We start from the raw sequence: 26226 nt of genomic DNA on the forward strand, positions 1-26226 counted from the left end.
TTTTATAAATTTCTAAAAATTTTGGGAGAAAATGGCAAAAAAAACAAACCACTAAAATGACAAATGTCACAATTTATGAAAAATTCGAGAAATAAGATTTATGATATTTGAAAAAAAAAATTTGACAGTTCAAAAAATATAATTCAAAATCATATACATACGAGTATATAGATATATCCAAAATTTATATCCAGCTTAGAAAAAATGCTATATTCAAAATCAATGTTTATAGTTTTCAATCTAATTAAAAATCAATGTTTATAAATTTAAATAAAAGTTGACATTAAAAAAATGTGAAATGACATTTGTGATCGTGACCAATGACCAAAACTTCCTCAAAATATAATAGATCGTAATGAAGAAGCGACATATTAAAATTAACTTCAATCATAAACAAAATTTTGACAGTTCAGAAAATTTGAATTTTTAACGACTTCAATAAGAAACAAATACATTAATTATTCCAAGTTTTGTTATTGGCAATATTGTAGATACAAAACATTATTGAAAAATATATTATATCATATTATATTAAATTTCGACCAAGAAGGAAATATTTATTTAGTTTTATAAATTTTATGAATTTCAATAAATTTTGACACAAATTTACTAAAAAAAAAATAAAGCACTAAAATGACAAATGTAATATTTATGGAAAAACCGATTTGTAATTTTTGAAATAAAAATGATGGTTCAAAAATATATTATTTTTACTAATTGAAAAAGGAACGGATATATTATAATATATCCAACAGTTATATCCAAATTAGGCAAAATGCTATATGCAAAATGACGGAAATATATAATGTTTATAGTTTTAAATAAATTTTGACAGATGTAAACTAAAAAAAAGTGAAATGTCATTTGTCAATATCTATGGAAAGTATTAGATGAATAAACTTATAATTTATATTTATTTGGTTTGTTTAACATATTAGTTCAGATACTAAAACGTCCTCAAAACATAATAGATCAGAATGAAAAAGCGACATATTAAATTTAACTTTAATCATAAACAAAATTTTGACAGGTCAAAATTAATATTTTTAACGAATTCAAATAGGAACAAATATATTAATTATACCAACTTATATCATAGGCAATATTACGAATCACATTTTAGATACAGTATAATAAAATTCATCAAATTTAAATAAATAAATTTGGGCGGTTACGAGTTTAAAACAAATGCCGAAAATGACATTTATTAATATTCCGGGAAATTTATGAATAAATTAATTTATGATTAAGATTTAATTTGCTTAAGTTGTTCATTCAGGTAAACATCACAAAATTATTATAGATCATGATTGAAAACTAAATATTATATCATATTATAGTAAATTTCGAAGTGCCAAAAATCAAACATTTAATAGATTTCGACTCGGATTCCTCGGAACTTTATCCATGTTAGTTTCAGGGATAGTATGAATATGAATTTATAGTCGGAAATTTATATTATTCGTGTTTCGTAAGTAATAACAAATTAAAAAAAATGCAATGAAATCGATGAGTGTCTAATCATAAATTTATGAAAAATTTTCAAAGAAAATATTAAAGGCTTATAGCAAGTTCCCAATAGTATGTGACCAATGAAACCATTCCTAAATACAGCATCATAGAACATGTTAAAATGTTAGCAAGGTAAATAGGATGTAATACCAAATAGGATATATCAAATTTATAAAAGTCACTTGGTTATTCATCATACATTCCATTTCATTATTTCATTTTATTTATTATTTGAGGGGGTCTTCCTATGTGACGGCCTGTTTTTTAGGGATATTTTAGGATTATTTTTCTACCACCAGTAAATATTTAGAGCTTCAAGTTTTTCATCATTTATTAACACATATTTGGACAGTATAAATATGAAATTTCAGCTAAAAATATTCAGTCAAACTAGAGTTACAGCGCTCTGAACACCCCCGCCTCGAAAAAAAGAGCTCCTACTTCCTCCACGATTCCGGCTGATCGGCTTATCTGAAAAAAATAAAATAAACGGCGTTTTAATTTGTAGGCTTAAAAGCACGGAATGACCTATAATCAAATGAATATAAAAAAATTGGATTTTTGATCATGTTAGAGCAATGTTAACATTGTTTCTGTTCAGTAGAGCGGCGCAGTGAAAGCGTGCTGGGCCCATCACCCAGAGGTCCGCGTCGATCGAAACCATGCTCTTCTATTTCGAGTAATTTTAGCAAAATATTTCTGGAAAATCTTGTTTGGTTTTTTATTAAAAGAAAGGTTTCCAAATATCTGGACAATTAAGCAATATTAACATTGTTTTTGTTCAGCAGACTGGCGCAGTGGAAGCTTGCTGGGCCCATAACCAAGAGGTAAGATTGAAAAAAGATGTCCAAATATCTAGACAACATTGAGCAATGTTAACGTTGTTTCTGTACAGCAGAGTGGTGTGGTGGTAGCCAGGCCCATAAACCCGAGTTCCGTGGATCGAAACCACGGAACTCTGCTGATTTGGGTAATTTTAGCAAAACGTTTTTTGCAATAGAGTTTTTTTTTATTGAAAGAAAGGTGTCAAAATATTGCGACAACATTGAAAAATGCTAACAATATTTTTGTTAAGCAGAGAGGCGCAGTGAAAGCCCATAATTCAGAAATTTTGCTTGAAAGAAAGGTGTAAAAATATTAAGACAACATTGAGTAATATTAACATCGCCTCTGCTCGGCAGAGCGGCGCTGTGGAAACGTGCTGAGCCCATAACACAGAGATTCGTGGAGCGCAACGACGTTCTTCTATTTTGGGTAACTTTAACCAATCATTTCTTGCAAATTTAATTCGGTTTTTGATCGAAAGAAAGGTGTCTGAATATCTAGACAACATTGAGAAATGTTAAGGTTGTTTCTGTTCAGAAGAGTGGCGCAGTGGAAGCGCGCTTGTCCCATAATCTAGAGGTTCGTGTATGGCAATCACGCACTGCCATTTCAGGCAGTTTCAGTGAAACGTTTCTTGCAATCATAGTTTGGTTTTTTATTGTGAGAGAGGTGTACAGATATCTAGAGAACATTGAGCAATGTTAATACTGTTTCTATTCAGCAGAGTGGCGCAGTGGTGGCGTGCTGGTCCTAATACCCAGAGGTTTGTGGATCGAAACTACGCTCCGCTATTTCGGGTATTTTTTTGCATATTTCTTGCGAATATAGTTTCTTTTTCGATTAGAAGAAATATGTCCGAATATCTAGACAACATCGAGCAATGTCAACGCTGTTTCTGTTCAGTAGAGCAATGTTAACGTTATTTCTGTTCCGCAGAGTGGCGTAGTGGAATCGTGCTGGTTTTATAACGCAGAGGTCCATAGATAGCAATCACGATTTGCCATTTCGGGCAATTTCAGCGAAACATTGCTGGCAAATATAATTTGGTTTTTAAATGCAAGTGACACGGTTGATAATTATTGAAGGACTGTAAGGATGGCATTTCTTGCAAATATAGTTTGGTTTTTGATTGAAAGAAAAGTGTCAAAATAAAATTAAAATTAAGATTGATTTGGTTCAGCAAAGTGGCGCAGCGGGCGCATAATCTAGAAGTCCGTCAGATCGAAATCACGCTCTGCCATTTCGGGAAATTTTAGTGAAACATTTCTTGCAATTTTTTAACTCCCCGTAGGGTAAGTTATTGTAATGGGCCAAAAATCGGAATTGAAAATTTTTACATTTCTCGACGTTTTGAAGGTTTCTGAACATTTTGGCATACCTCAGAAAAAATGGATGTGTGTGTGTGTATGTATGTATGGATACAATTTTTCGTCCGCGTTTTCGGGCGCACGGATCAACCGATTTGAATGGTTCAATAAACATTCGATTCCTATTGATAAGGAGATGTGCTGATTAGTTTTTAGCAAAGGCAGGTCCAGCAGTTACGGAGATAAAAAGCAAAGAGTGCAGAAAATAGAAATCGAGTTTTTGAGAGAACGTAGCATCCGATTTGAATGATCTAAAAAACATTCAATTAGTAATGATTGGGAGAAGTGGTTATTAGTTTTTCGCAAAGGCAGGCCCAGCCATTTCGAAGATACGAAGCTAAATGTACAAAAAATGGCAGTTTTTGAGAGAACTAAGCGTCCGATTTAATTGATTCAAAAAACTTTCTGCTTGTCTTAACAAAATAATTTATTTTGAAAAAAAAATTGTGTCAATTTTTTTTTAATTTTTTGTATATCGAAAATAATTCAGATTTTATTTTTAATTCTGACTATAATTCTAATATAATTTTCAAATAATTTCAACTTTGCAATTTAGTTTATATAATTCTTATAAATATTAGACAATGTTACAATGTTTATAATAATCTATTTGAAAACATTCAGTATTCCTCGAACATTTCGTTACGGTACGGGAAATTCCAGCAATTTGCCTTAAGGCACGATGCCACCCACCCCACTAGTTTTATCTTATTTTATTGACTTATATCATTTGTCTAGATACAATTCGTACAATTGCTTAATACAAAATCTTATTAAATAATTAACTTATAAATTATTTTTAGCATTATTAAAAAAATTTTAAATTATTACTAGCTACCAGCGTTTTTGTCAATTTTGTCAATTTAATATCTTCGTTTTGAAACATAAAGAAATTTCACCTCTAAACGCTTTTTTGTACGTTACATAATCATGAACATTACCACTCAACTTCTGAGTGACTTTGAACATGAGTAACGCGTATTTAAGCTAAAATGTGAAAAAACAAAACAAAATATATATATATATATATATATATATATATATATATAACGGAGATCATGAAACCGCAAGTGACGCGATCCGAGTTCATCCCAAATCTGGAATGAAAAGAAAAATTAGATATGTTCAGTTGAGACCAACTGAAACATTTTAGATAATCAATGCATGTTTCAGAAAAAGATGCATAATTTAATATCTTCGTTTTGGGCATCGTTAGAAGATCAAGAATAATAAATACAATGTCGACAGTTGCTGATAGAAATTAGTCTTGAACCAATCCTGTGCGTCAATGTTATTCTGATGTGGATCTGCAAAAAGGAAGAAGCGCAGTATCAAAAAAGAAATATACTATTAAATGAATTTGAATAAAAGATATTTTATATTGAAAAAGTTATTAAAATTTATTAAATTTAGGGAAAAGATGACATGAATTAGAGGCAGATGATTACTATATTATAATTGGTCAGCAAAGTATTGTTTAATATCAAAACTAACTGTAAGTGAAATTCTGTCTTAAGGCAATTAGGGCATCGTGCCTTAAGGCAAATTGCTGGAACTTCCCGTACCAAAAATTATTATTTTTTTTTAAAAACGATTAACATTTTTGAAAAAAAATTACTTCGAAAAAATTAGATTTTTGAGAAACTATAAATTTGACAAAAAATTACTTTTTTTTGAAAAAAAAATTGAAAAAAAAATTATTTAAATTTTTTTTTTAATCTTTTTTTTTTGAAAAAAAAATGTTTTCTTTATTTTGACATATGTTGGAAGATCTGAACTTTTTTCAAAGCAATCGTACTGCTTTAAATGCATAGAGACAAAATATAAAGCGCGTAAGCGCCGCGTCGCTGTCTAACGGGTAAACATTGGTACGGAACCCATAGGAATGTAAACAAAATTTATACTTATTGTTAAAATCTCTATAAAATATCTGATAATTTGATGTGCATATGTCTAATGATCATTTTTGACCGCCAAATGGCATTTTTTTTACTTTTTTTGTTATATCTCCGAAACCGCTAAACCTGCCCTTATAAAAATTTGATCAAATCTTCATCTTGTCAATACAAGTAAAATGATTTTTGAATTATTAAAATCGGACGCTCCGTTCTATTAAAAACTGAGGTACCGTTTTTGGCACTTTTTGCCCCATATCTTCGGAACGGCTAGACCTACCTCCGCCAAAAACTAATCAGCACGTCTCCTTATCAATACGGATCGAATGTTTTTTAATTTATTCAAATTGCTTCATCCGTGTTCCCGAAATCGTCGACGAAAATTTGTATCCGCACACACATACATACTACGCACACACACACACACACACACATACATCGATTTTTTCTAAGGTATGCCAAAATATTCAGAAACCTCTGAAACGTAAAGATATATAAAAATTTTTATTTTCGATTTTTTTGCGATTACTATAACTTACCCTACGGCAAGTTAATAACAAATTCTGAAATATCATAGAAATATTGAGATTTTAAGAATTTTACTATAGTATTGTGGAATTTATGATTATTTAATTTTCGTATGTGAAGTGTTAGTAAGTTAATTCCAAATCCGTCAATTGAGTTAAAAGGCGTTGCAAGTTTAAATACTGGTGCTTTAATTGTTAAGTTTCTTGTCTTGTAATGAGAATTGGACATTGAAACAAATTGAAACGTTCGGGATTATTTTTTATAAACGATAAAGTAATGAGCAAAAATATACTGGGAACGATAAGGATACTATGTTGACAAAAAATGTTTTCACAAGAAGATAAAGAACCAGTAAAAAAATATTCTCAAAGATCTTTTTTGAAGTTTGAAAATGCGGTTAAGAGATGGAGAGAACCCCCAAAACTAGATTCAATATGCTATGTGCGAGTGAAAATTGAAAGAGTAAATTGAGAGAAGACAATTTAAACTAACCTTAGATTTGAGGACTCTTAACATAAAACACGTTTTCGTTAAATTAGGTATTAGTATGGAATCAATGTAGTTGTCCCAATTTAAGTTTTTATGCAATTGTATGTCTGAAAACTTTGAGAAAGAAGAAAATTTAAAAAGAGTGTCGTTTACGTTTAGCGAGTTTATCTCATTATTAATTTTATTAACAGTACGAAATGACATTATTTGGGTTTTATTATTATGGAGTAAAAGATTATTGGATTTAAACCAATTGAAAATTGAAGCCAATATAAATTTAATTTGTTACTTATTTCTTCCAAGGTATTTTCCTTAACAATAATACTAGTGTCATCAGCAAAAAGAATAAATTTACAAAGATCTGAACAATTTAGTAGATCATTTATATATATATATATATATATATATATATATATAAGAAATAATAAAGGTTCAAGTATTGAACCTTGAGGGACACCGAGTTTGATATTTAACTTGTCTGATATTATTACCAAACCATCATCATCGCTCAAGTAAACAGACTGAGTCCTGTTTGATAAATAAGATGAAAATAAGTCAAGAGATAAACCACGCACGCCGTATTTTTCAAGCATATTACAAAGGATATCATGGGAGATACTATCAAAAGCTTTATACAAGTCACCAAAAATTGTAATTCAAAAGCTACCATCTTCAAAAGAATGTGTATAGAATGGGATGTTAAGCATTTTTGTCGAAATCCAAACAGAATTTTAAATAGAATACCGTTTTTTGTTCAAAAATTATTAAGGCGACTATGTAATATTTATTCAAAAATTTTATCAAAAGTATTTAATGATGAAATTGGTCTGTAATTATTAATTAAATCAGTGGCCCCTTTCTTATAAAGAGGCTTAACTTTTGAATGTTTAAAATGATTTGGATAGGTACCTATATCGATAGCGTTATTAAAGCATATGAGAAGTTTATGAATAAATAATGGAAAAAATTGTTTTAAAATGTCAGATGAAATTTCATCTGGTCCTGAGGAATGAGAGTTATTAAGAGAAAAATTGCATGCGACATTTTCTCGGATGATATAGGATATAGGTAAAAGGAATTTGAATTAGTTTTTATTTTAGAAAAGATTGCATTTGAAATGACCGGATCAATAGTTACATTTGAAGTCAAATTAAAAAATTTATTAACGAAAAAAATATTAAATGCGTTGGCAATTGAAAGCTGATCATAAATTTTCATATTATTAATATTAAAGCATTCAATATTGGTAGAATTTGCTTTTAAGTTAACTTTCAATTTTAGGAGTGACCACATCGCTTTTTGTTTATTATGAGAAGTGAAAATGGTATTATCATTGTACTCAATTTATGTTAGTTCACATAAATCATTGAAAATTTCTCCATATTTCAATAAATAAATAATAAAACTAAAATTACGATTTGTTTAGATTCTTTTTTTAAACGCAATAATTTATTATATGAAATACATAGACCTTGAGAGTACCACGTTTGAGTTTTATTAATGTTCATTTTATGTTTTGATGTAGAAAAGGCAGTGTTGAAATTATGTAAAAAAGAATTTATAAATGTATCAAGCGTAAGATCATTGGATTGATCCAACATATTCCAAGTTTTTTTTTCTAATATTTTCTTGAAAAATAATTTATATTTTATATTAAATTTTCTTTTGTATCGATACGCATAGAAAGGAGGATTAGTAGTATTAGGCAAAGAGAGTGAAATTCCATAATGGTCAGAAAGACCGGTATTAATTACACAAGAATTTACCGTGGATATATTTGTGAAAAAATTATCAATACAATATGAGGAGGAGTTAGTTATTCTTGTCTTTAATAGTTGGAAATAATCCGAATGATTCCATGCTAAATTTGAAAATATCACAAATCCTGTCTCTTTCGTTTAAATGGATATTGAAGTCACCGCAAACAACTATCGAAACATATTTAATAAAAAGTTCATCTAACAGATTATATACTAAACTTATAAACTTCTTAACGTCTTGGTCAGGAGATTTGTATACACAAACAACACAAAACGTGCTATGAGAAAAATGGGTTTCGTTGGCACAAAATTCAAAGACTTTTTCTATAGGCAAAATATTAGTTTTGATACTTTCACATTTCATTTTTGTTGAAGCAAAAATACAAATACCGCCGTGTTTGAAGACATTCCGGGCAAAGAAGGAGCATAAATTATAACAATTTAATTCGAATTACTGGCTAAACCCAACTGCCACCAGCAATATATATGAAGTTTTAGCTAATCCTAATACCGAAGACTCGAGTGATAAATGCCCAGTTAACAGACCGCCGCCAATTTTTATACATGAGGTACGTGATATCGAACCATTAGCTCAACTTGTAGAATGTGAAACAAAAAATCTTTATCATATAAAAGTTATTGACGAAACTAAAGTTAGAGTTAACTTTGATAATGCTAAACTTTACAACAAAATTCTTAAACTTCTAAAAGAGAGGGGTACTCAAATGCATTCTTTCCAGGAGAAATGTAAAAGAACGTTTAAAATAATAGTTAAAAACCTACATTTCAGCACGGATACAGATATGCTCAAAAATCAAATCCAACAGTTAGGTCACAAAGTCGTTCGTATTGACAACATAAAAAGCAGAATCTCAAAATTCCCTCTGAACATGTTTTTAATTGAGCTTGAACAACAACCTAATAATAAAGATTTTTATAGAATTGATTTTTTATATAAAACTAAAGTAGAAATAGAGGCAAAGAGGTTCTCTAGAGAAATTGTTCAGTGCACTCGCTGCCAAAGGTATTTTCATACCAGAAATTATTGCCACCGCACCCCCAGATGCGTTAAATGCGCTCAAAATCACTTGACAGAAAAATGCAAGTGGGAAAAAAAGGTCGATCAAGTGAAGTGTGTCCTTTGTAATGAAAATCACCCTGCTAACTATAAAGGCTGTCACGTCTTTAAAGAATACATTGAAAAAAAACAACACTTTATTACGTCAGAAAACAAGTAATATGCAAAATTTAAATCCAAATGCTACTTTAAGACCGGGTGTAACTTACTCCAATATTACTAGAAACAACACAACTTTATCTACTGACTCAACGAACTCAATAAACAATAGTAACTCTAAAAACAATACTAACAATAAATCTAATGACTTAACAGAACTTAAAAACATGATTAAAATATTGACAGAACAAATGGGCATAATGCTTAATTTACTAACAACAATTTTATCTAATAAAAAATAATTATGTCTATGCAACTAACAATTTGCATATGGAACTCGAACGGCTTGAGCAATCATGTCCATGAACTCGAACATTTTTTAACTACCAACGACGTAGACATTATGCTAATTCCCGAGACGCATTTTACCGAGACAAATCACAATATTCGTTTTCCTAAATATCACGCATATACCACAAATCACCCGGACGACAGACCTCACGGTGGCACTGCCATTATCATCAAATCAAACATAAGACATTACAAGACAGAACCTTTTTATACTGACTACATACAATCGACAAACGTTTCAATTGACCTAATGACTCACAAAATTACAGTATCGGCCATCTATTGTCCGTCAAGGCACATAATTACTGAAAATCAGTTTACAACTTATTTTGTCTAGCCTTGGAAATTTGTTTATTGCGGGAGGTAATTATAACGCAAGGCACACATTTTGGGGATCTAGACTAATAACACCTAGAGGCCGTCAATTATATAATACAATAAATAATAATAATCTTCGGACATTTTCTACGGGTGAGCCCACATACTGGCCAACTGATTTGAACAAAATTCCAGACCTCCTAAATTTTTTTGTAGCCAAAAATATTAAAAACGAGAGTGTTGACATAAATTCAAGTCTAGATCTCAGTTCTGATCATTCACCAGTAATTCTAAAATACTCCACAAATACTCCAACCAAAGTTATGAGTTCGCTTACAAACAAATATACCGATTGGCATCTTTTCCAAGAATACGTCGAAGACACCATTAACTGTAATATTCCATTAAAAAGTGAGAATGATTTGAATATCGGTATCAACAACTTCACAAATACATTAATTGCAGCAGCTAAAATATCGACTCCTATTCTAAATCACAATCACAGTCACTGTGATATTAAAAAAATCATTGCACAGAAAAGGAAATTAAGAAGAATTTGGCAAATAACTAGATCACCGGAAGATAAAAGAAAATTTAACAGTGCGTGCAGAGACCTAAAAAATTTAATAATAAATTATAAAAACGATTCTTTTGAAAACTACTTACATAATCTTTCTGCAAGTACTGAAACAAATTATTCTCTTTGGAAAGCAACCAAAAAATTAAAAAGACCAATTGTACCAATTCCCCCTTTAAGAAAAACAGACGGTTCATGGGCACGAAGTCCAGAAGAAAAAACTAATGCATTTGCCGAACACCTGCGCTTCACATTTCAGCCATTTTCAAGTAAATGCAACTCTAATGATGAACAATTCATTTATGATTTTCTTCAGGATTCACCGTTGCTAGTGACTCATAATGTTAATCGTTTTACTGCGGCTGAAGTAACTCAAGAAATTGCAAAAGCAAATTCTAGAAAATCACCTGGACCAGACAGGATTTTTATTAAAATGCTTAAAGAACTTCCAAGAAAAGCTATTAGAATGCTCACAATAATATACAACTCTATATTGAGAATGAAAACTTTTTCGCAGTCTTGGAAAAGAGCTAAAATAATCCTTATAGTCAAACCAGGTAAAGATCCTTATCTATTATCTTCCTACAGGCCGATAAGTTTATTGTCTTGCATATCGAAAATATTTGAAAAGCTAATCCTTCAACGGATTAGAATAATCCTACAAGAACAAAGATTTATTCCGAACCATCAATTTGGGTTTTGAGACAAAAATTCAACAGTTGAGCAAGTTTACAGAATAATAAACGTGATTAACAATGCACTACATAATAAAGAGTACTGTTTTGCGGCTTTTTTGAATCTCAAGCAGGCATTTGACAAAGTATGGCATACCGGATTAATGTATAAAGTTAAAAGATGTTTACCAGATTCTTTATTTCTATTAAAAAAAATCTTATTTACAAAATAGAAAAATTTTCGTCAGCATCGCCGATACGGATTCAAATATTACCGAAATTAATTCTGGAGTGCCTCAAGGGAGTGTCCTCGCCCCAACACTATTTTTAATTTTTACAGCTGATTTTCCAACTTCAACTGACACGAGTTTAGCTATATTTGCTGATGATACGTGCATCATCGCCACAAACAAAGATCCGACTGCAGATTCTAATAGTGTTCAGCACCATCTGCTCACCGAAAACCATTACTCAGCTTAGCTGAGAAATGGTTTTCGTTGTGGAGGATAGAAGTAAATAGCACAAAATCAGTTCATATAACTTTCACGCTTTGCACCCAAACTTGTCCCGCCGTTGTACTCAACGATGAAATTATTCCGCCCAATGAATCAATAAAGTATCTTGGCATTCACTTAGATAGGAAACTTAACTGGAAAGTACACATAAAGAACAAAAAACAACAAATAGATCTAATCTTCAAAAATTATTATTGGCTCCTAAACAGAAAATCAGAATTATCAACTTACAACAAATTACTTATATATAAGGCTGTGATCAAACCCGTGTGGACCTACGGATTGCAACTTTGGGGTACTGCTAAAAAGAGCAATTTAAACATAATACAACGAGCACAAAACAAATTCCTGCGGCAAATATTAAACGCTACTCACTACACGCCAACATGGATTCTCCACAAAGACACGGGCATACCTACAATTCAAGAACATATATCAATGTTTGCCTGTAATGATAAGAATAGAATTGGCGCACATCCAAACCAACTAGCATGCAACTTATACCAGGAAGGCCAGCCGACCAGGCTCAAAAGGAAAATACCTCAAGATCTAATATAGTTTATTTTTATATATATACTAGCAAACCCGACGAATTCCGTTTCGCCACCAGATGGTTTCGTGAGAATGATGAAGAAATTTTTTGTTTGTTTTATATTTGAAAAGGAAAAATGTGATTTTATTATACAATAGTAATGAATTTATTTCTATTACAAAAATGAAGTGTTTTTTAGTTGAACTTCTCTAAGTAAATGAAAGTGAATCTGCAAATTATCCGTTTCATTGAAGTGCTCTTTGGTAAACTAAAATTTTAGGGTTAAAAAAATCGATATTATGATTTAAATTTTTAATATGTTCAGTTAACATTGTTTTAAATTGTTTGGGATTTTTTGAATTATTTTTGTGTTGATTAAGGCGTTTACTCAGGTTTTGGCTAGTTTCTCCAATATAAAAGAGTTCGCAATTAGAGCAATTAATTTGATATACCAAATTCCTGAGGCGGTCAAAATTGAACTTAGATTTTATTTGTGTAAAAATTGAACTAAGGGTTGCATCACAATTACATGCACAATTATATATATTTATATATATATATATATATATATATATATATATTCTCTTTATTTGTCTTTAGTTTTTTCTTTTTATATATTAACTATAGTAGATACACCACTGGGCGTATCTACTAATTTGTAAACAATTAATTGTAAACACTTGTCAGCATTCTCTGCTAAATATAATTATTTTTATAGATTGCAGAATGAAAATAATATAAAAAAAATAATTTGATTAATAAAAGTTTAGAGTCAGTTAACCAATGTTCAGTCGTGCATAAAAAATTTGGTTTATATGTAGTTGTTTAATTTGTTAGGTAAATTTTGTATCTTCTGACAGAGAATATAGGAATTTACGCCACCAGCGAAAGCGAAAGGCTTCGGAGTTACCGGAATTTATCAGAGGCAGCATATCTTTAGCAAGAATACGACAAAGCTTCTGTTTGGCACTGAAAATAAAATGAAAGCCGTGTCTGGTGTAGTCCGTTCTGTTACCGTACATATTGATATGCAAGATCCTAACATTATTGAATTTACCACGACCAAAGTCACGGAAAATGCAACGATTGGCGTTGAAAATTCTGGAATTCAGAGCATAATCGTCATATCGATAAGGAATTGTAACAATACGAAGATTTGTCTTGCTACATGAATGACGGGCTATCTCTAATGCATTCCGAATAGCATAATTAGATTTAGTGTTATTCATCCCAGCCAAAATAACAACAATTCGCAACTAGACCCGTGATACCAGCAACCACGCTAGAGAACCCAGCATTAAAATAATATTAATAGAAATGTTATAAAGTGATATGTCAAACGCTTAAAACTAATCAGCCCACCAAGCGCCTAACGTGGAGCTCGAACCCACGACCATGAGATTGAAACATTGAGAGTCTCATGCTCTACCAAACAATGGTGTGCTAACAATGGTGTGTGGAAGCGTGCTGGGCCCATAACCCAGAGGTCCGTGGATCGAAACCACGCTCTGCTATTTCAGGTAGTTTCAGCGAATTTGTAAAAATAATTTTGGTAAATCTATTTAGACATGTTCGAATAACCAGACAACTTTCAGCAATGTCAATATTGATCATGTTCGGCAGAGTGGCGCAGTGGAAGCGTGCTGGGCCCATAACCCAGAGGTCCAATAAAATTGTTTAGCACACCAAACGCCCAACGTGAGGCTCGAACTCACGACCCTGGCATTAAGAGTCTCACGCTCTACCGACTGAGCTAGCCGGGCTCACTGGAAGCATTCGGAATTAAAATAATTGATGAGTGTTGAAGAAATGTGAAGACCACATTTCTTTCAAATATGGTTTGGTTTTTGATAGAAAAAAGGTTTTCGAATAACCAGACAACATTCAGCAATGTCAACATTGATCATTTTCAGCAGAGTGGCGCAGTGGTAGCGTGCTGGGCCCATAACCCAGAGGTCCGTGGATCGAAACCACGCTCTGCTATTTTAGGTAGTTTCAGCAAATTTGTAGAAATAATTTTGTTAAATTTTTTTAGACATGTTATTGAACTATGTGTTGATATTCTTGGATCCGTAATAATTGTTGCGAGCAAAATTATTTGCTAGGCGTTATTTTTGAATGAGAGAAGTGTGTAAAAATATATAAACAACATTGAGCAATGTTGGCATCGTTTCTGTGTGCGCCTTTCTTAGATTATTAAATAATATCAATAGAAATGTTATTAAGTGATAGAACCCATGACCCTGATATTAAGAGTCTCATGCTCTACCGACTGAGCTAGCCGGGCTCACTGCAAAAATTCGGAATTAACGTAGTCTATGAGTGTTGAAGGAATGTGAAGACCACATTTCTTTCAAATATGGTTTGGTTTTTGATAGAAAAAAGGTGTTCGAATAACCAGACAACATTCAGCAATGTCAACATTGACCGTGTTCAGCAAAGTGGCGCAGTGGAAGCGTGCTGGGCCCATAACCCAGAGGTCCGTGGATCGAAACCACGCTCTGCTATTTCGGGTATTTTCAGCAAATTTGTTGAAAAAATTTTGTTAAATCTTTTTAGGCTGAGTTGAAGGATAAAATTGTTTAGCACACCAAACGCCCAACGTGGGGCTCGAACCCACGACCCTGAGACTATGAGTCTCATGCTCTACCGACCGAGCTAGCCGGGCCCGCTGGAAGCATTCGGAATTAACATAATTGATGAGTGTTGAAGAAATGTGAAAACCACATTTCTTTCAAATATGGTTTGGTTTTTGATAGAAAAAAAGGTGTTCGAATAACCAGACAACTTTCAGCAATGTCAATATTGATCATGTTCAGCAGAGTGGCGCAGTGGAAGGCGCAGTGGAAGCAAATATGGTTTGGTTTTTGATAGAAAAAAGGTGTTCGAATAACCAGACAACTTTCAGCAATGTCAATATTGATCATGTTCAGCAGAGTGGCGCAGTGGAAGCGTGCTGGGCCCATAACCCAGAGGTCCGTGGATCGAAACCACGCTCTAGTATTTTGGGTATTTTCAGCGAATTTGTTGAAAAAATTTTGTTAAATCTTTTTAGGCTGAGTGAAAAGATAAAATTGTTTAGTACACCAAACGCCCAACGTGGGGCTCGAACCCACGACCCTGAGGTTAAGAGTCTCATGCTTTACCGACTGAGCTAGCCGGGCTCGCTGGAAGCTTTCGGAATTATCATAATTGATGAGTGTTGAAGAAATTTGAAAACCACATTTCTTTCAAATATGGTTTGGTTTTTGATAGAAAAAAGGTGTTCGAATAACCAGACAACTTTCAGCAATGTCAATATTGATGATGTTCAGCAGAGTGGCGCAGTGGAAGCGTGCTGGGCCCATAACCCAGAGGTCCGTGGATCGAAACCACGCTCTAGTATTTTGGGTATTTTCAGCGAATTTGTTGAAAAAATTTTGTTAAATCTTTTTAGGCTGAGTGTAAGGATGAAACTGTTTAGCACACCAAACGCCCAACGTGGGGCTCAAACCCACCACCCTGAGATTAAGAGTCTCATGCTCTACCGACTGAGCTAGCCGGGCTCACTGGAAGCATTCGGAATTAACATAATTGATGAGTGTTGAAGGAATGTGAAGGCCACATTTCTTTCAAATATGGTTTGGTTTTTGATAGGAAAAAGGTGTTCGAATAACCAGACAACTTCCAGCAATGTCAATATTGATCATGTTCAGCAGAGTGGCGCAGTGGAAACGTGCTAGGCCCATAACCCAGAGGTCCGTGGATCGATATCACGCTCTGCTATTTTGGGTATTTTCAGCAAATTTGTTGAAATAATTTTGTTAAATCTTTTTAGGCATTCCTTTCAAATATGGTTTGTCAGAAAAAAGGTGTTTGAATAATCAGACAACTTTCGGCAATGTCAATATTGATCATGTTCAGCAGAGTGGCGCAGTGGAAGCGTGCTGGGCCCATAACCCAGAGGTCCGTGGATCGAAACCACGCTCTGCTATTTTGGGTGTTTTCAGCAAATTTGTTGAAATAATTTTGTTAAACCTTCTCAGGCATTTCTTTCAAATATGGTTTGTCAGAAAAAAGGTGTTCGAATAACCAGACAACATTCAGCAATGTCAACATGGACCGTGTTCAGCAGAGTGGCGCAGTGGAAGCGTGCTGGGCCCATAACCCAGAGGACCGTGGATCGAAACCACGCTATGCTATTTCGGGTATTTTCAGCGAATTTGTTGAAAAAATTTTGTTAAATCTTTTTAGGCTGAGTTGAAGGATAAAACTGTTTAGTACACCAAACGCCCAACGTGGGGCTCGAACCCACGCTAGCCGGGCTCGCTGGAAGCATTCGGAATTAACATAATTGATGAGTGTTGAAGAAATGTGAAAACCACATTTCTTTCAAATATGGCTTGGTTTTTGATAGAAAAAAGGTGTTCGAATAACCAGACAACTTTCAACAATGTCAATATTGATCATGTTCAGCAGAGTGGCGCAGTGGAAGGCGCAGTGGAAGCAAATATGGTTTGGTTTTTGATAGAAAAAAGGTGTTCGAATAACCAGATACTTTCAGCAATGTCAATATTCATCATGTTCAGCAGAGTGGCGCAGTGGGAGCGTGCTGGGCCCATAACCCAGAGGACCGTGGATCAAAACCACGCTCTGCTATTTCGGGTATTTTTAGCGAATTTGTTGAAAAAATTTTGTTAAATCTTTTTAGGCTGAGTGGAAAGATAAAATTGTTTAGTACACTAAACGCCCAACGTGGGGCTCGAACCCACGACCCTGAGGCTAAGAGTCTCATGCTTTACCGACTGAGCTAGCCGGGCTCGCTGGAAGCTTTCGGAATTATCATAATTGATGAGTGTTGAAGAAATTTGAAAACCACATTTCTTTCAAATATGGTTTGGTTTTTGATAGAAAAAAGGTGTTCGAATAACCAGACAACTTTCAGCAATGTCAATATTGATCATGTTCAGCAGAGTGGCGCAGTGGAAGCGTGCTGGGCCCATAACCCAGAGGTCCGTGGATCGAAACCACGCTCTAGTATTTTGGGTATTTTCAGCGAATTTGTTGAAAAAATTTTGTTAAATCTTTTTAGGCTGAGTGTAAGGATAAAATTGTTTAGCACACCAAACGCCCAACGTGGGGCTCAAACCCACCACCCTGAGATTAAGAGTCTCATGCTCTACCGACTGAGCTAGCCGGGCTCACTGGAAGCATTCGGAATTAACATAATTGATGAGTGTTGAAGGAATGTGAAGGCCACATTTCTTTCAAATATGATTTGCTTTTTGATAGAAAAAAGGTGTTCGAATAACCAGACAACTTCCAGCAATGTCAATATTGATCATGTTCAGCAGAGTGGCGCAGTGGAAACGTGCTAGGCCCATAACCCAGAGGTCTGTGGATCGATATCACGCTCTGCTATTTTGGGTATTTTCAGCAAATTTGTTGAAATAATTTTGTTAAATCTTTTTAGGCATTCCTTTCAAATATGGTTTGTCAGAAAAAAGGTGTTCGAATAACCAGACAACATTCAGCAATGTCAACATGGACCGTGTTCAGCAGAGTGGCGCAGTGGAAGCGTGCTGGGCCCATAACCCAGAGGACCGTGGATCGAAACCACGCTCTGCTATTTTGGGTGTTTTCAGCAAATTTGTTGAAATAATTTTGTTAAACCTTCTCAGGCATTTCTTTCAAATATGGTTTGTCAGAAAAAAGGTGTTCGAATAACCAGACAACATTGAGCAATGTCAACATGGACCGTGTTCAGCAGAGTGGCGCAGTGGAAGCGTGCTGGGCCCATAACCCAGAGGACCGTGGATCGAAAGCACGCTATGCTATTTCGGGTATTTTCAGCGAATTTGTTGAAAAAATTTTGTTAAATCTTTTTAGGCTGAGTTGAAGGATAAAACTGTTTAGTACACCAAACGCCCAACGTGGGGCTCGAACCCACGACCCTTTGAGTAAGAGTCTTATGCTCTACCGACCGAGCTAGCCGGGCTCGCTGGAAGCATTCGGAATTAACATAATTGATGAGTGTTGAAGAAATGTGAAAACCACATTTCTTTCAAATATGGTTTGGTTTTTGATAGAAAAAAGGTGTTCGAATAACCAGACAACTTTCAGCAATGTCAATATTGATCATGTTCAGCAGAGTGGCGCAGTGGAAGGCGCAGTGGAAGCAAATATGGTTTGGTTTTTGATAGAAAAAAGGTGTTCGAATAACCAGACAACTTTCAGCAATGTCAATATTCATCATGTTCAGCAGAGTGGCGCAGTGGGAGCGTGCTGGGCCCATAACCCAGAGGACCGTGGATCGAAACCACGCTCTGCTATTTCGGGTATTTGCAGCAAATTTGTTGAAAAAATTTTGTTAAATCTTTTTAGGCTGAGTGGAAAGATAAAATTGTTTAGTACACCAAACGCCCAACGTGGGGCTCGAACCCACGACCCTGAGGTTAAGAGTCTCATGCTTTACCGACTGAGCTAGCCGGGCTCGCTGGAAGCTTTCGGAATTATCATAATTGATGAGTGTTGAAGAAATTTGAAAACCACATTTCTTTCAAATATGGTTTGGTTTTTGATAGAAAAAAGGTGTTCGAATAACCAGACAACTTTCAGCAATGTCAATATTGATCATGTTCAGCAGAGTGGCGCAGTGGAAGCGTGCTGGGCCCATAACCCAGAGGTGCGTGGATCGAAACCACGCTCTAGTATTTTGGGTATTTTCAGCAAATTTGTTGAAAAAATTTTGTTAAATCTTTTTAGGCTGAGTGTAAGGATAAAATTGTTTAGCACACCAAACGCCCAACGTGGGGCTCGAACCCACCACCCTGAGATTAAGAGTCTCATGCTCTACCGACTGAGCTAGCCGGGCTCACTGGAAGCATTCGGAATTAACATAATTGATGAGTGTTGAAGAATGTGAAGGCCACATTTCTTTCAAATATGATTTGGTTTTTGATAGAAAAAAGGTGTTCGAATAACCAGACAACTTCCAGCAATGTCAATATTAATCATGTTCAGCAGAGTGGCGCAGTGGAAACGTGCTAGGCCCATAACCCAGAGGTCTGTGGATCGATATCACGCTCTGCTATTTTGGGTATTTTCAGCAAATTTGTTGAAATAATTTTGTTAAATCTTTTTAGGCATTTCTTTCAAATATGGTTTGTCAGAAAAAAGGTGTTTGAATAATCAGACAACTTTCGGCAATGTCAATATTGATCATATTCAGCAGAGTGGCGCAGTGGAAGCGTGCTGGGCCCATAACCCAGAGGTCCGTGGATCGAAACCACGCTCTGCTATTTTGGGTGTTTTCAGCAAATTTGTTGAAATAATTTTGTTAAACCTTTTCAGGCATTTCTTTCAAATATGGTTTGTCAGAAAAAAGGTGTTCGAATAACCAGACAACATTCAGCAATGTCAACATGGACCGTGTTCAGCAGAGTGGCGCAGTGGAAGCGTGCTGGACCCATAACCCAGAGGTCCGTGGATCGAAACCACGCTCTGCTATTTCGGGTATTTTCAGCGAATTTGTTGAAATAATTTTGTTAAATCTTTTTAGGTTGAGTGTAAGGATAAAATTGTTTAGTACACCAAACGCCCAACGTGGGGCTCGAACCCACGACCCTGAGATTAAGAGTCTCATGCTCTACCGACTGAGCTAGCCGGGCTCACTGGAGGTATTCGGAATTAACATAATTGATGAGTGTTGAAGGAATGTGAAGGCCACATTTGTTTCAAATATGGTTTTATCAGAAAAAATGTGTTTGAATAACCAGACAACATTGGAAGTGTGCTGGGCCCATAACCCAGGGGTCCGTGGATCGAAACCACGCTCTGCTATTTTGTGTATTTTCAGCAAATTTGTTGAAATAATTTCAGACAACTTTCAGCAATGTCAACATTGAACGTGTTCAGCAGAGTGGCGCAGTGGAAGCGTGCTGGGCCCATAACCCAGAGGTCCGTGGATCGAAACCACGCTCTGCTATTTTGGGTATTTTCAGCAAATTTGTTGAAATAATTTTGTTAAATCTTTTTAGGCTGAGTGGAAGGATAAAATTGTTTAGCACACCAAACGCCCAACGTGGAGCTCGAACCCACGACTCTGAGATTAAGAGTCTCATGCTCTACCGACTGAGCTAGCCGGGCTCGCTGGATGCATTCGGAATTAACATAATTGAAAACCACATTTCTTTCAAATATGGTTTGGTTTTTGATAGAAAAAAGGTGTTCAAATAACCAGACAACTTTCAGCAATGTCAGTATTGATCATGTTCAGCAGAGTGGCGCAGTGGAAGCGTGCTGGGCCCATAACCCAGAGGTCCGTGGATCGAAACCACGCTCTGCTATTTCGGGTTTTTTCAGCGAATTTGTTGAAAAATTTTTGTTAAATCATTTTAGGCTGAGTGTAAGGATAAAATTGTTTAGCACACCAAACGCCCAACGTGGAGCTCGAACCCACGACTCTGAGATTAAGAGTCTCATGCTCTACCGACTGAGCTAGCCGGGCTCGCCGGAAGCATTCGGAATTAACATAATTGATGAGTGTTGAAGAAATGTGAAGACCACAGAATTTGTTGAAATAATTTTGTTAAATCTTTTTAGGCTGAGTGGAAGGATAAAATTGTTTGGTACACCAAACGCCCAACGTCGGGCTCGAACCCACGACCCTGAGATTAAGAGTCTCATGCTCTACTGGACAACATTCAGCAATGTCTGTATTGATAATGTTTAGCAGAGTGGCGCAGTGGAAGCGTGCTGGGCCCATAACCCAGAGGTTCGTGGATCGAAACCACGCTTTGCTATTTTGGGTATTTTCAGCAAATTTGTTGAAATAATTTTGTTAAATCTTTTTAGGCATTTCTTTTAAATATGGTTTGTCAGAAAAAAGATGTTCAAATAACCAGGCAACATTCAGCAATGTCAACATTGACCGTGTTCAGCAGAGTGGCGCAGTGGAAGCGTGCTAGGCCCATAACCCAGAGGTCCGTGGATCGAAACCACGCTCTGCTATTTCGGGTTTTTTCAGCGAATTTGTTGAAATAATTTTGTTAAATCTTTTTAGGCTGAGTGGAAGGATAAAATTGTTTAGTACACCAAACGCCCAACGTGGGGCTCGAACCCACGACCCTGAGATTAAGAGTCTCATGCACACTCTGCTATTTCGGGTATTTTCAGCAAATTTGTTGAAATAATTTTGTTAAATCTTTTTAGGCTGAGTGGAAGGATAAAATTGTTTAGTACACCAAACGCCCAACGTGGGGCTCGAACCCACGACCCTGAGATTAAGAGTCTCATGCTCTACCGACTGAGCTAGCCGGGCTCGCTGGAAGCATTCGGAATTAACATAATTGATGAGTGTTGAAGAAATGTGAAAACCACATTTCTTTCAAATATGGTTTGGTTTTTGATAGAAAAAAGGTGTTCGAATAACCAGACAACTTTCAGCAATGTCAATGTTGATCATGTTCAGCAGAGTGGCGCAGTGGAAGCGTGCTGGGCCCATAACCCAGAGGTCCCAGTCCCAGTTTGTTAAATCCCTTTAGGCTGAGTGGAAGGATAACATTATTTAGTACACCAAACGTCCAACGTGGGGCTTGAACCCACGACCCTGAGATTAAGAGTCTCATGCTCTACCGACTGAGCTAGCCGGGCTCGCTGGAAGCATTCGGAATTATCATAATTGATGGATGTTGAAGAAATGTGAAAACCACATTTCTTTCAAATATGGTTTGGTTTTTGATAGAAAAAAGGTGTTCGAATTACCAGACAACTTTCAGCAATGTCAATATTGATAATGTTCAGCAGAGTGGCGCAGTGGAAGCGTGCTGGGCCCATAACCCAGAGGTCCGTGGATCGAAACCACGCTCTGCTATTTCGGGTTTTTTCAGCGAATTTGTTGAAAAATTTTTGTTAAATCATTTTAGGCTGAGTGTAAGGATAAAATTGTTTAGCACACCAAACGCCCAACGTGAGGCTCGAACCCACCACCCTGAGATTAAGAGTCTCATGCTCTATTGACTGAGCTAGCCGGGCTCACTGGAAGCATTCGGAATTAACATAATTGATGAGTGTTGAAGGAATGTGAAGGCCACATTTCTTTCAAATATGGTTTGGTTTTTAATAGAAAAAAGGTGTTCGAATAACCAGACAACTTCCAGCAATGTCAATACTGATCATGTTCAGCAGAGTGGCGCAGTGGAAACGTGCTGGGCCCATAACACAGAGGTCCGTGGATCGATATCACGCTCTGCTATTTTGGGTATTTTCAGCAAATTTGTTGAAATAATTTTGTTAAATCTTTTTAGGCATTCCTTTCAAATATGGTTTGTCACGAAAAAGATGTTTGAATAATCAGACAACTTTCGGCAATGTCAATGTTGATCATGTTCAGCAGAGTGGCGCAGTGGAAGCGTGCTGGGCCCATAACCCAGAGGTCCGTGGATCGAAACCACGCTCTGCTATTTTGGGTATTTTCAGCAAATTTGTTGAAATAATTTTGTTAAACCTTTTCAGGCATTTCTTTCAAATATGGTTTGTCAGAAAAAAGGTGTTCGAATAACCAGACAACTTTCAGCAATGTCAGTATTGATCATGTTCAGCAGAGTGGCGCAGTGGAAGCGTGCTGGGCCCATAACCCAGAGGTCCGTGGATCGAAACCACGCTCTCCTATTTTGGGTATTTTCAGCAAATTTGTTGAAATAATTTTGTTAAATATTTTTAGGCTGAGTGGAAGGATAAAATTGTTTAGTACACCAAACGCCCAACGTGGGGCTCGAACCCACGACCCTGAGATTAAGAGTCTCATGCTTTACCGACTGAGCTAGCCGGGCTCGCCGGAAGCATTCGGAATTAACATAATTGATGAGTGTTGAAGGAATGTGAAGACCACATTTCTTTCAAATATGGTTTGGTTTTTGATAGAAAAAAGGTGTTCGAATAATCAGAGAACTTTCGGCAATGTCAATATTGACATGTTCAGCAGAGTGGCGCAGTGGAAGCGTGCTGGGCCCATAACCCAGAGGTCCGTGGATCGAAACCACGCTCTGCTATTTTGGGTATTTTCAGCAAATTTGTTGAAATAATTTTGTGAAATCTTTTTAGGTATTTCTTTCAAATATGGTTTGTCAGAAAAAAGGTGTTCGAATAACCAGACAACATTCAGCAATATCAACATTGACCGTGTTCAGCAGAGTGGCGCAGTGGAAGCGTGCTGGGCCCATAACCCAGAGGTCCGTGGATCGAAACCACGCTCTGCTATTTTGGGTATTTACAGCATATTTATCGAAATAATTTTGTTAAATCTTTTTAGGCATTTCTTTTAAATATGGTTTGTCAGAAAAAAGATGTTCGAATAACCAGACAACATTCAGCAATGTCAACATTGACCGTGTTCAGCAGAGTGGCGCAGTGGAAGCGTGCTGGGCCCATAACCCAGAGCTCCGTGGATCGAAACCACTCTCTGCTATTTCGGGTTTTTTCAGCGAATTTGTTGAAATAATTTTGTTAAATATTTTTAGGCTGAGTGGAAGGATAAAATTGTTTAGTACACCAAACGCCCAACGTGTGGCTCGAACCCACGACCCTGAGATTAAGAGTCCCATGCTCTACCGACTAAGCTAGCCGGGCTCGCCGGAAACATTCGGAATTAACATAATTGATGAGTGTTGAAGGAATGTGAAGACCACATTTCTTTCAAATATGGTTTGGTTTTTGATAGAAAAAAGGTGTTCGAATAATCAGAGAACTTTCGGCAATGTCAATATTGACATGTTCAGCAGAGTGGCGCAGTGGAAGCGTGCTGGGCCCATAACCCAGAGGTCCGTGGATCGAAACCACGCTCTGCTACTTTGGATATTTTCAGCAAATTTGTTGAAATAATTTTGTTAAATCTTTTTAGGCATTTCTTTCAAATATGGTTTGTCAGAAAGAAAGTGTTCGAATAACCAGACATCATTCAGCAATGTCTATATTGATAATGTTTAGCAGAGTGGCGCAGTGGAAGCGTGCTGGGCCCATAACCCAGAGGTCCGTGGATCGAAACCACGCTCTGCTATTTCGGGTTTTTCAGCGAATTTGTTGAAACAATTTTGTTAAATCTTTTTAGGCTGAGTGGAAGGATAAAATTGTTTAGTACACCAAACGCCCAACGTGGGGCTCGAACCCACGACCCTGAGATTAAGAGTCTCATGCTCTACCGACTGAGCTAGCCGGGATCGCTGGAAGCATTCGGAATTAACATAATTGATGAGTGTTGAAGAAATGTGCCTATATGAAAAAATGTGAAGACCACATTTCATTCAAATATGGTTTGGTTTTTGATAGAAAAAAGGTGTTCGAATAACCAGACAAATTTCAATATTGATTAAAAAAGTTCAGCAATGTCAATATTGATAATGTTAGGCAGAGTGGCGCAGTGGAAGCGTGCTGGGCCCATAACCCAGAGGTCCGTGGATCGAAACCACGCTCTGCTATTTTGGGTATTTACAGCATATTTATTGAAATAATTTTGTTAAATTATTTTATACCCACGACCCTGAGATTAAGAGTCTCATGCTCTACCGACTGAGCTAGCCGGGCTCAGCTCAGCACGGGCTGTGAAAACCACATTTCTTTCAAATATGGTTTGGTTTTTGATAGAAAAAAGGAAACCACGCTCTGCTATTTTGGGTATTTACAGCATATTTATTGAAATAATTTTGTTAAATTATTTTAGGCATTTCTTTCAAATATGGTTTGTCAGAAAAAAGGTGTTCGATTAACTAGACCGTGTTCAGCAGAGTGGCGCAGTGGAAGCGTGCTGGGCCCATAACGCAGAGGTCCGTGGATCGAAACCACGCTCTGCTATTTTGGGTATTTTCAGCAAATTTGTTGAAATAATTTTGTTAAATCTTTTTAGGCATTTTTTTTAAATATGGTTTGTCAGAAAAAAGATGTTCAAATAACCAGACAACATTCAGCAATGTCAACATTGACCGTGTTCAGCAGAGTGGCGCAGTGGGAGCGCGCTAGGCCCATAACCCAGAGGTCCGTGGATCGAAACCACGCTCTGCTATTTCGGGTTTTTTTCAGCGAATTTGTTGAAATAATTTTGTTAAATCTTTTTAGGCTGAGTGGAAGGATAAAATTGTTTAGTACACCAAACGCCCAACGTGGGGCTCGAACCCACGACCCTGAGATTAAGAGTCTCATGCTCTACCGACTGAGCTAGCCGGGCTCGCCGGAAGCATTCGGAATTAACATAATTGATGAGTGTTGAAGAAATGTGAAGACCACATTTCTTTCAAATATGGCTCGCTGGAAGCATTCGGAATTAACATAATTATGAGTGCTGAAAAAATGTGAAGACCACATTTCATTCAAATATGGTTTGGTTTTTGATAGAAAAAAGGTGTTCGAATAATCAGAGAACTTTCGGCAATGTCAATATTGACATGTTCAGCAGAGTGGCGCAGTGAAAGCGTGCTGGGCCCATAACCCAGAGGTCCGTGGATCGAAACTACGCTCTGCTATTTTGGGTATTTTCAGCAAATTTGTTGAAATAATTTTGTTAAATCTTTTTAGGTATTTCTTTCAAATATGGTTTGTCAGAAAAAAGGTGTTCGAATAACCAGACAACATTCAGCAATATCAACATTGACCGTGTTCAGCAGAGTGGCGCAGTGGAAGCGTGCTGGGCCCATAACCCAGAGGTCCGTGGATCGAAACCACGCTCTGCTATTTTGGGT

At 36.0% G+C, this 26226-nt stretch overlaps 18 non-coding genes across 18 annotated transcripts; 1 reads left to right on the forward strand and 17 right to left on the reverse strand.

The window, feature by feature from the left end:
• Positions 1–14210: 14210 nt before the first annotated feature.
• Positions 14211–14283, reverse strand: Trnak-cuu. The gene has a single exon. It is a non-coding gene; the product is annotated as a tRNA-Lys (tRNA).
• Positions 14284–14431: 148 nt separating this feature from the next.
• Trnam-cau lies at positions 14432–14503 on the forward strand. The gene has a single exon. It is a non-coding gene; the product is annotated as a tRNA-Met (tRNA).
• A 1108-nt stretch (positions 14504–15611) lies between these two features.
• Positions 15612–15684, reverse strand: Trnak-cuu. The gene has a single exon. It is a non-coding gene; the product is annotated as a tRNA-Lys (tRNA).
• A 308-nt stretch (positions 15685–15992) lies between these two features.
• On the reverse strand, positions 15993–16065 carry Trnak-cuu. The gene has a single exon. It is a non-coding gene; the product is annotated as a tRNA-Lys (tRNA).
• Positions 16066–17246: 1181 nt separating this feature from the next.
• Trnak-cuu lies at positions 17247–17319 on the reverse strand. The gene has a single exon. It is a non-coding gene; the product is annotated as a tRNA-Lys (tRNA).
• A 308-nt stretch (positions 17320–17627) lies between these two features.
• Trnak-cuu lies at positions 17628–17700 on the reverse strand. The gene has a single exon. It is a non-coding gene; the product is annotated as a tRNA-Lys (tRNA).
• Positions 17701–18424: 724 nt separating this feature from the next.
• On the reverse strand, positions 18425–18497 carry Trnak-cuu. The gene has a single exon. It is a non-coding gene; the product is annotated as a tRNA-Lys (tRNA).
• A 422-nt stretch (positions 18498–18919) lies between these two features.
• Positions 18920–18992, reverse strand: Trnak-cuu. The gene has a single exon. It is a non-coding gene; the product is annotated as a tRNA-Lys (tRNA).
• Positions 18993–19300: 308 nt separating this feature from the next.
• Trnak-cuu lies at positions 19301–19373 on the reverse strand. Its single transcript has one exon. It is a non-coding gene; the product is annotated as a tRNA-Lys (tRNA).
• Positions 19374–20096: 723 nt separating this feature from the next.
• On the reverse strand, positions 20097–20169 carry Trnak-cuu. Its single transcript has one exon. It is a non-coding gene; the product is annotated as a tRNA-Lys (tRNA).
• A 405-nt stretch (positions 20170–20574) lies between these two features.
• On the reverse strand, positions 20575–20647 carry Trnak-cuu. The gene has a single exon. It is a non-coding gene; the product is annotated as a tRNA-Lys (tRNA).
• A 288-nt stretch (positions 20648–20935) lies between these two features.
• Trnak-cuu lies at positions 20936–21008 on the reverse strand. Its single transcript has one exon. It is a non-coding gene; the product is annotated as a tRNA-Lys (tRNA).
• A 740-nt stretch (positions 21009–21748) lies between these two features.
• Trnak-cuu lies at positions 21749–21821 on the reverse strand. Its single transcript has one exon. It is a non-coding gene; the product is annotated as a tRNA-Lys (tRNA).
• Positions 21822–22080: 259 nt separating this feature from the next.
• Trnak-cuu lies at positions 22081–22153 on the reverse strand. Its single transcript has one exon. It is a non-coding gene; the product is annotated as a tRNA-Lys (tRNA).
• Positions 22154–23258: 1105 nt separating this feature from the next.
• Trnak-cuu lies at positions 23259–23331 on the reverse strand. Its single transcript has one exon. It is a non-coding gene; the product is annotated as a tRNA-Lys (tRNA).
• Positions 23332–24054: 723 nt separating this feature from the next.
• Trnak-cuu lies at positions 24055–24127 on the reverse strand. Its single transcript has one exon. It is a non-coding gene; the product is annotated as a tRNA-Lys (tRNA).
• A 514-nt stretch (positions 24128–24641) lies between these two features.
• Trnak-cuu lies at positions 24642–24714 on the reverse strand. Its single transcript has one exon. It is a non-coding gene; the product is annotated as a tRNA-Lys (tRNA).
• A 928-nt stretch (positions 24715–25642) lies between these two features.
• Trnak-cuu lies at positions 25643–25715 on the reverse strand. The gene has a single exon. It is a non-coding gene; the product is annotated as a tRNA-Lys (tRNA).
• Positions 25716–26226: the final 511 nt, after the last annotated feature.

The sequence above is a fragment of the Ctenocephalides felis genome, unplaced genomic scaffold, assembly GCF_003426905.1.
Source record: "Ctenocephalides felis isolate EL2017-DRISC unplaced genomic scaffold, ASM342690v1 CF-g0.4_SCAFFOLD_00845, whole genome shotgun sequence".
In the NCBI taxonomy this organism is placed as follows: domain Eukaryota; kingdom Metazoa; phylum Arthropoda; class Insecta; order Siphonaptera; family Pulicidae; genus Ctenocephalides; species Ctenocephalides felis.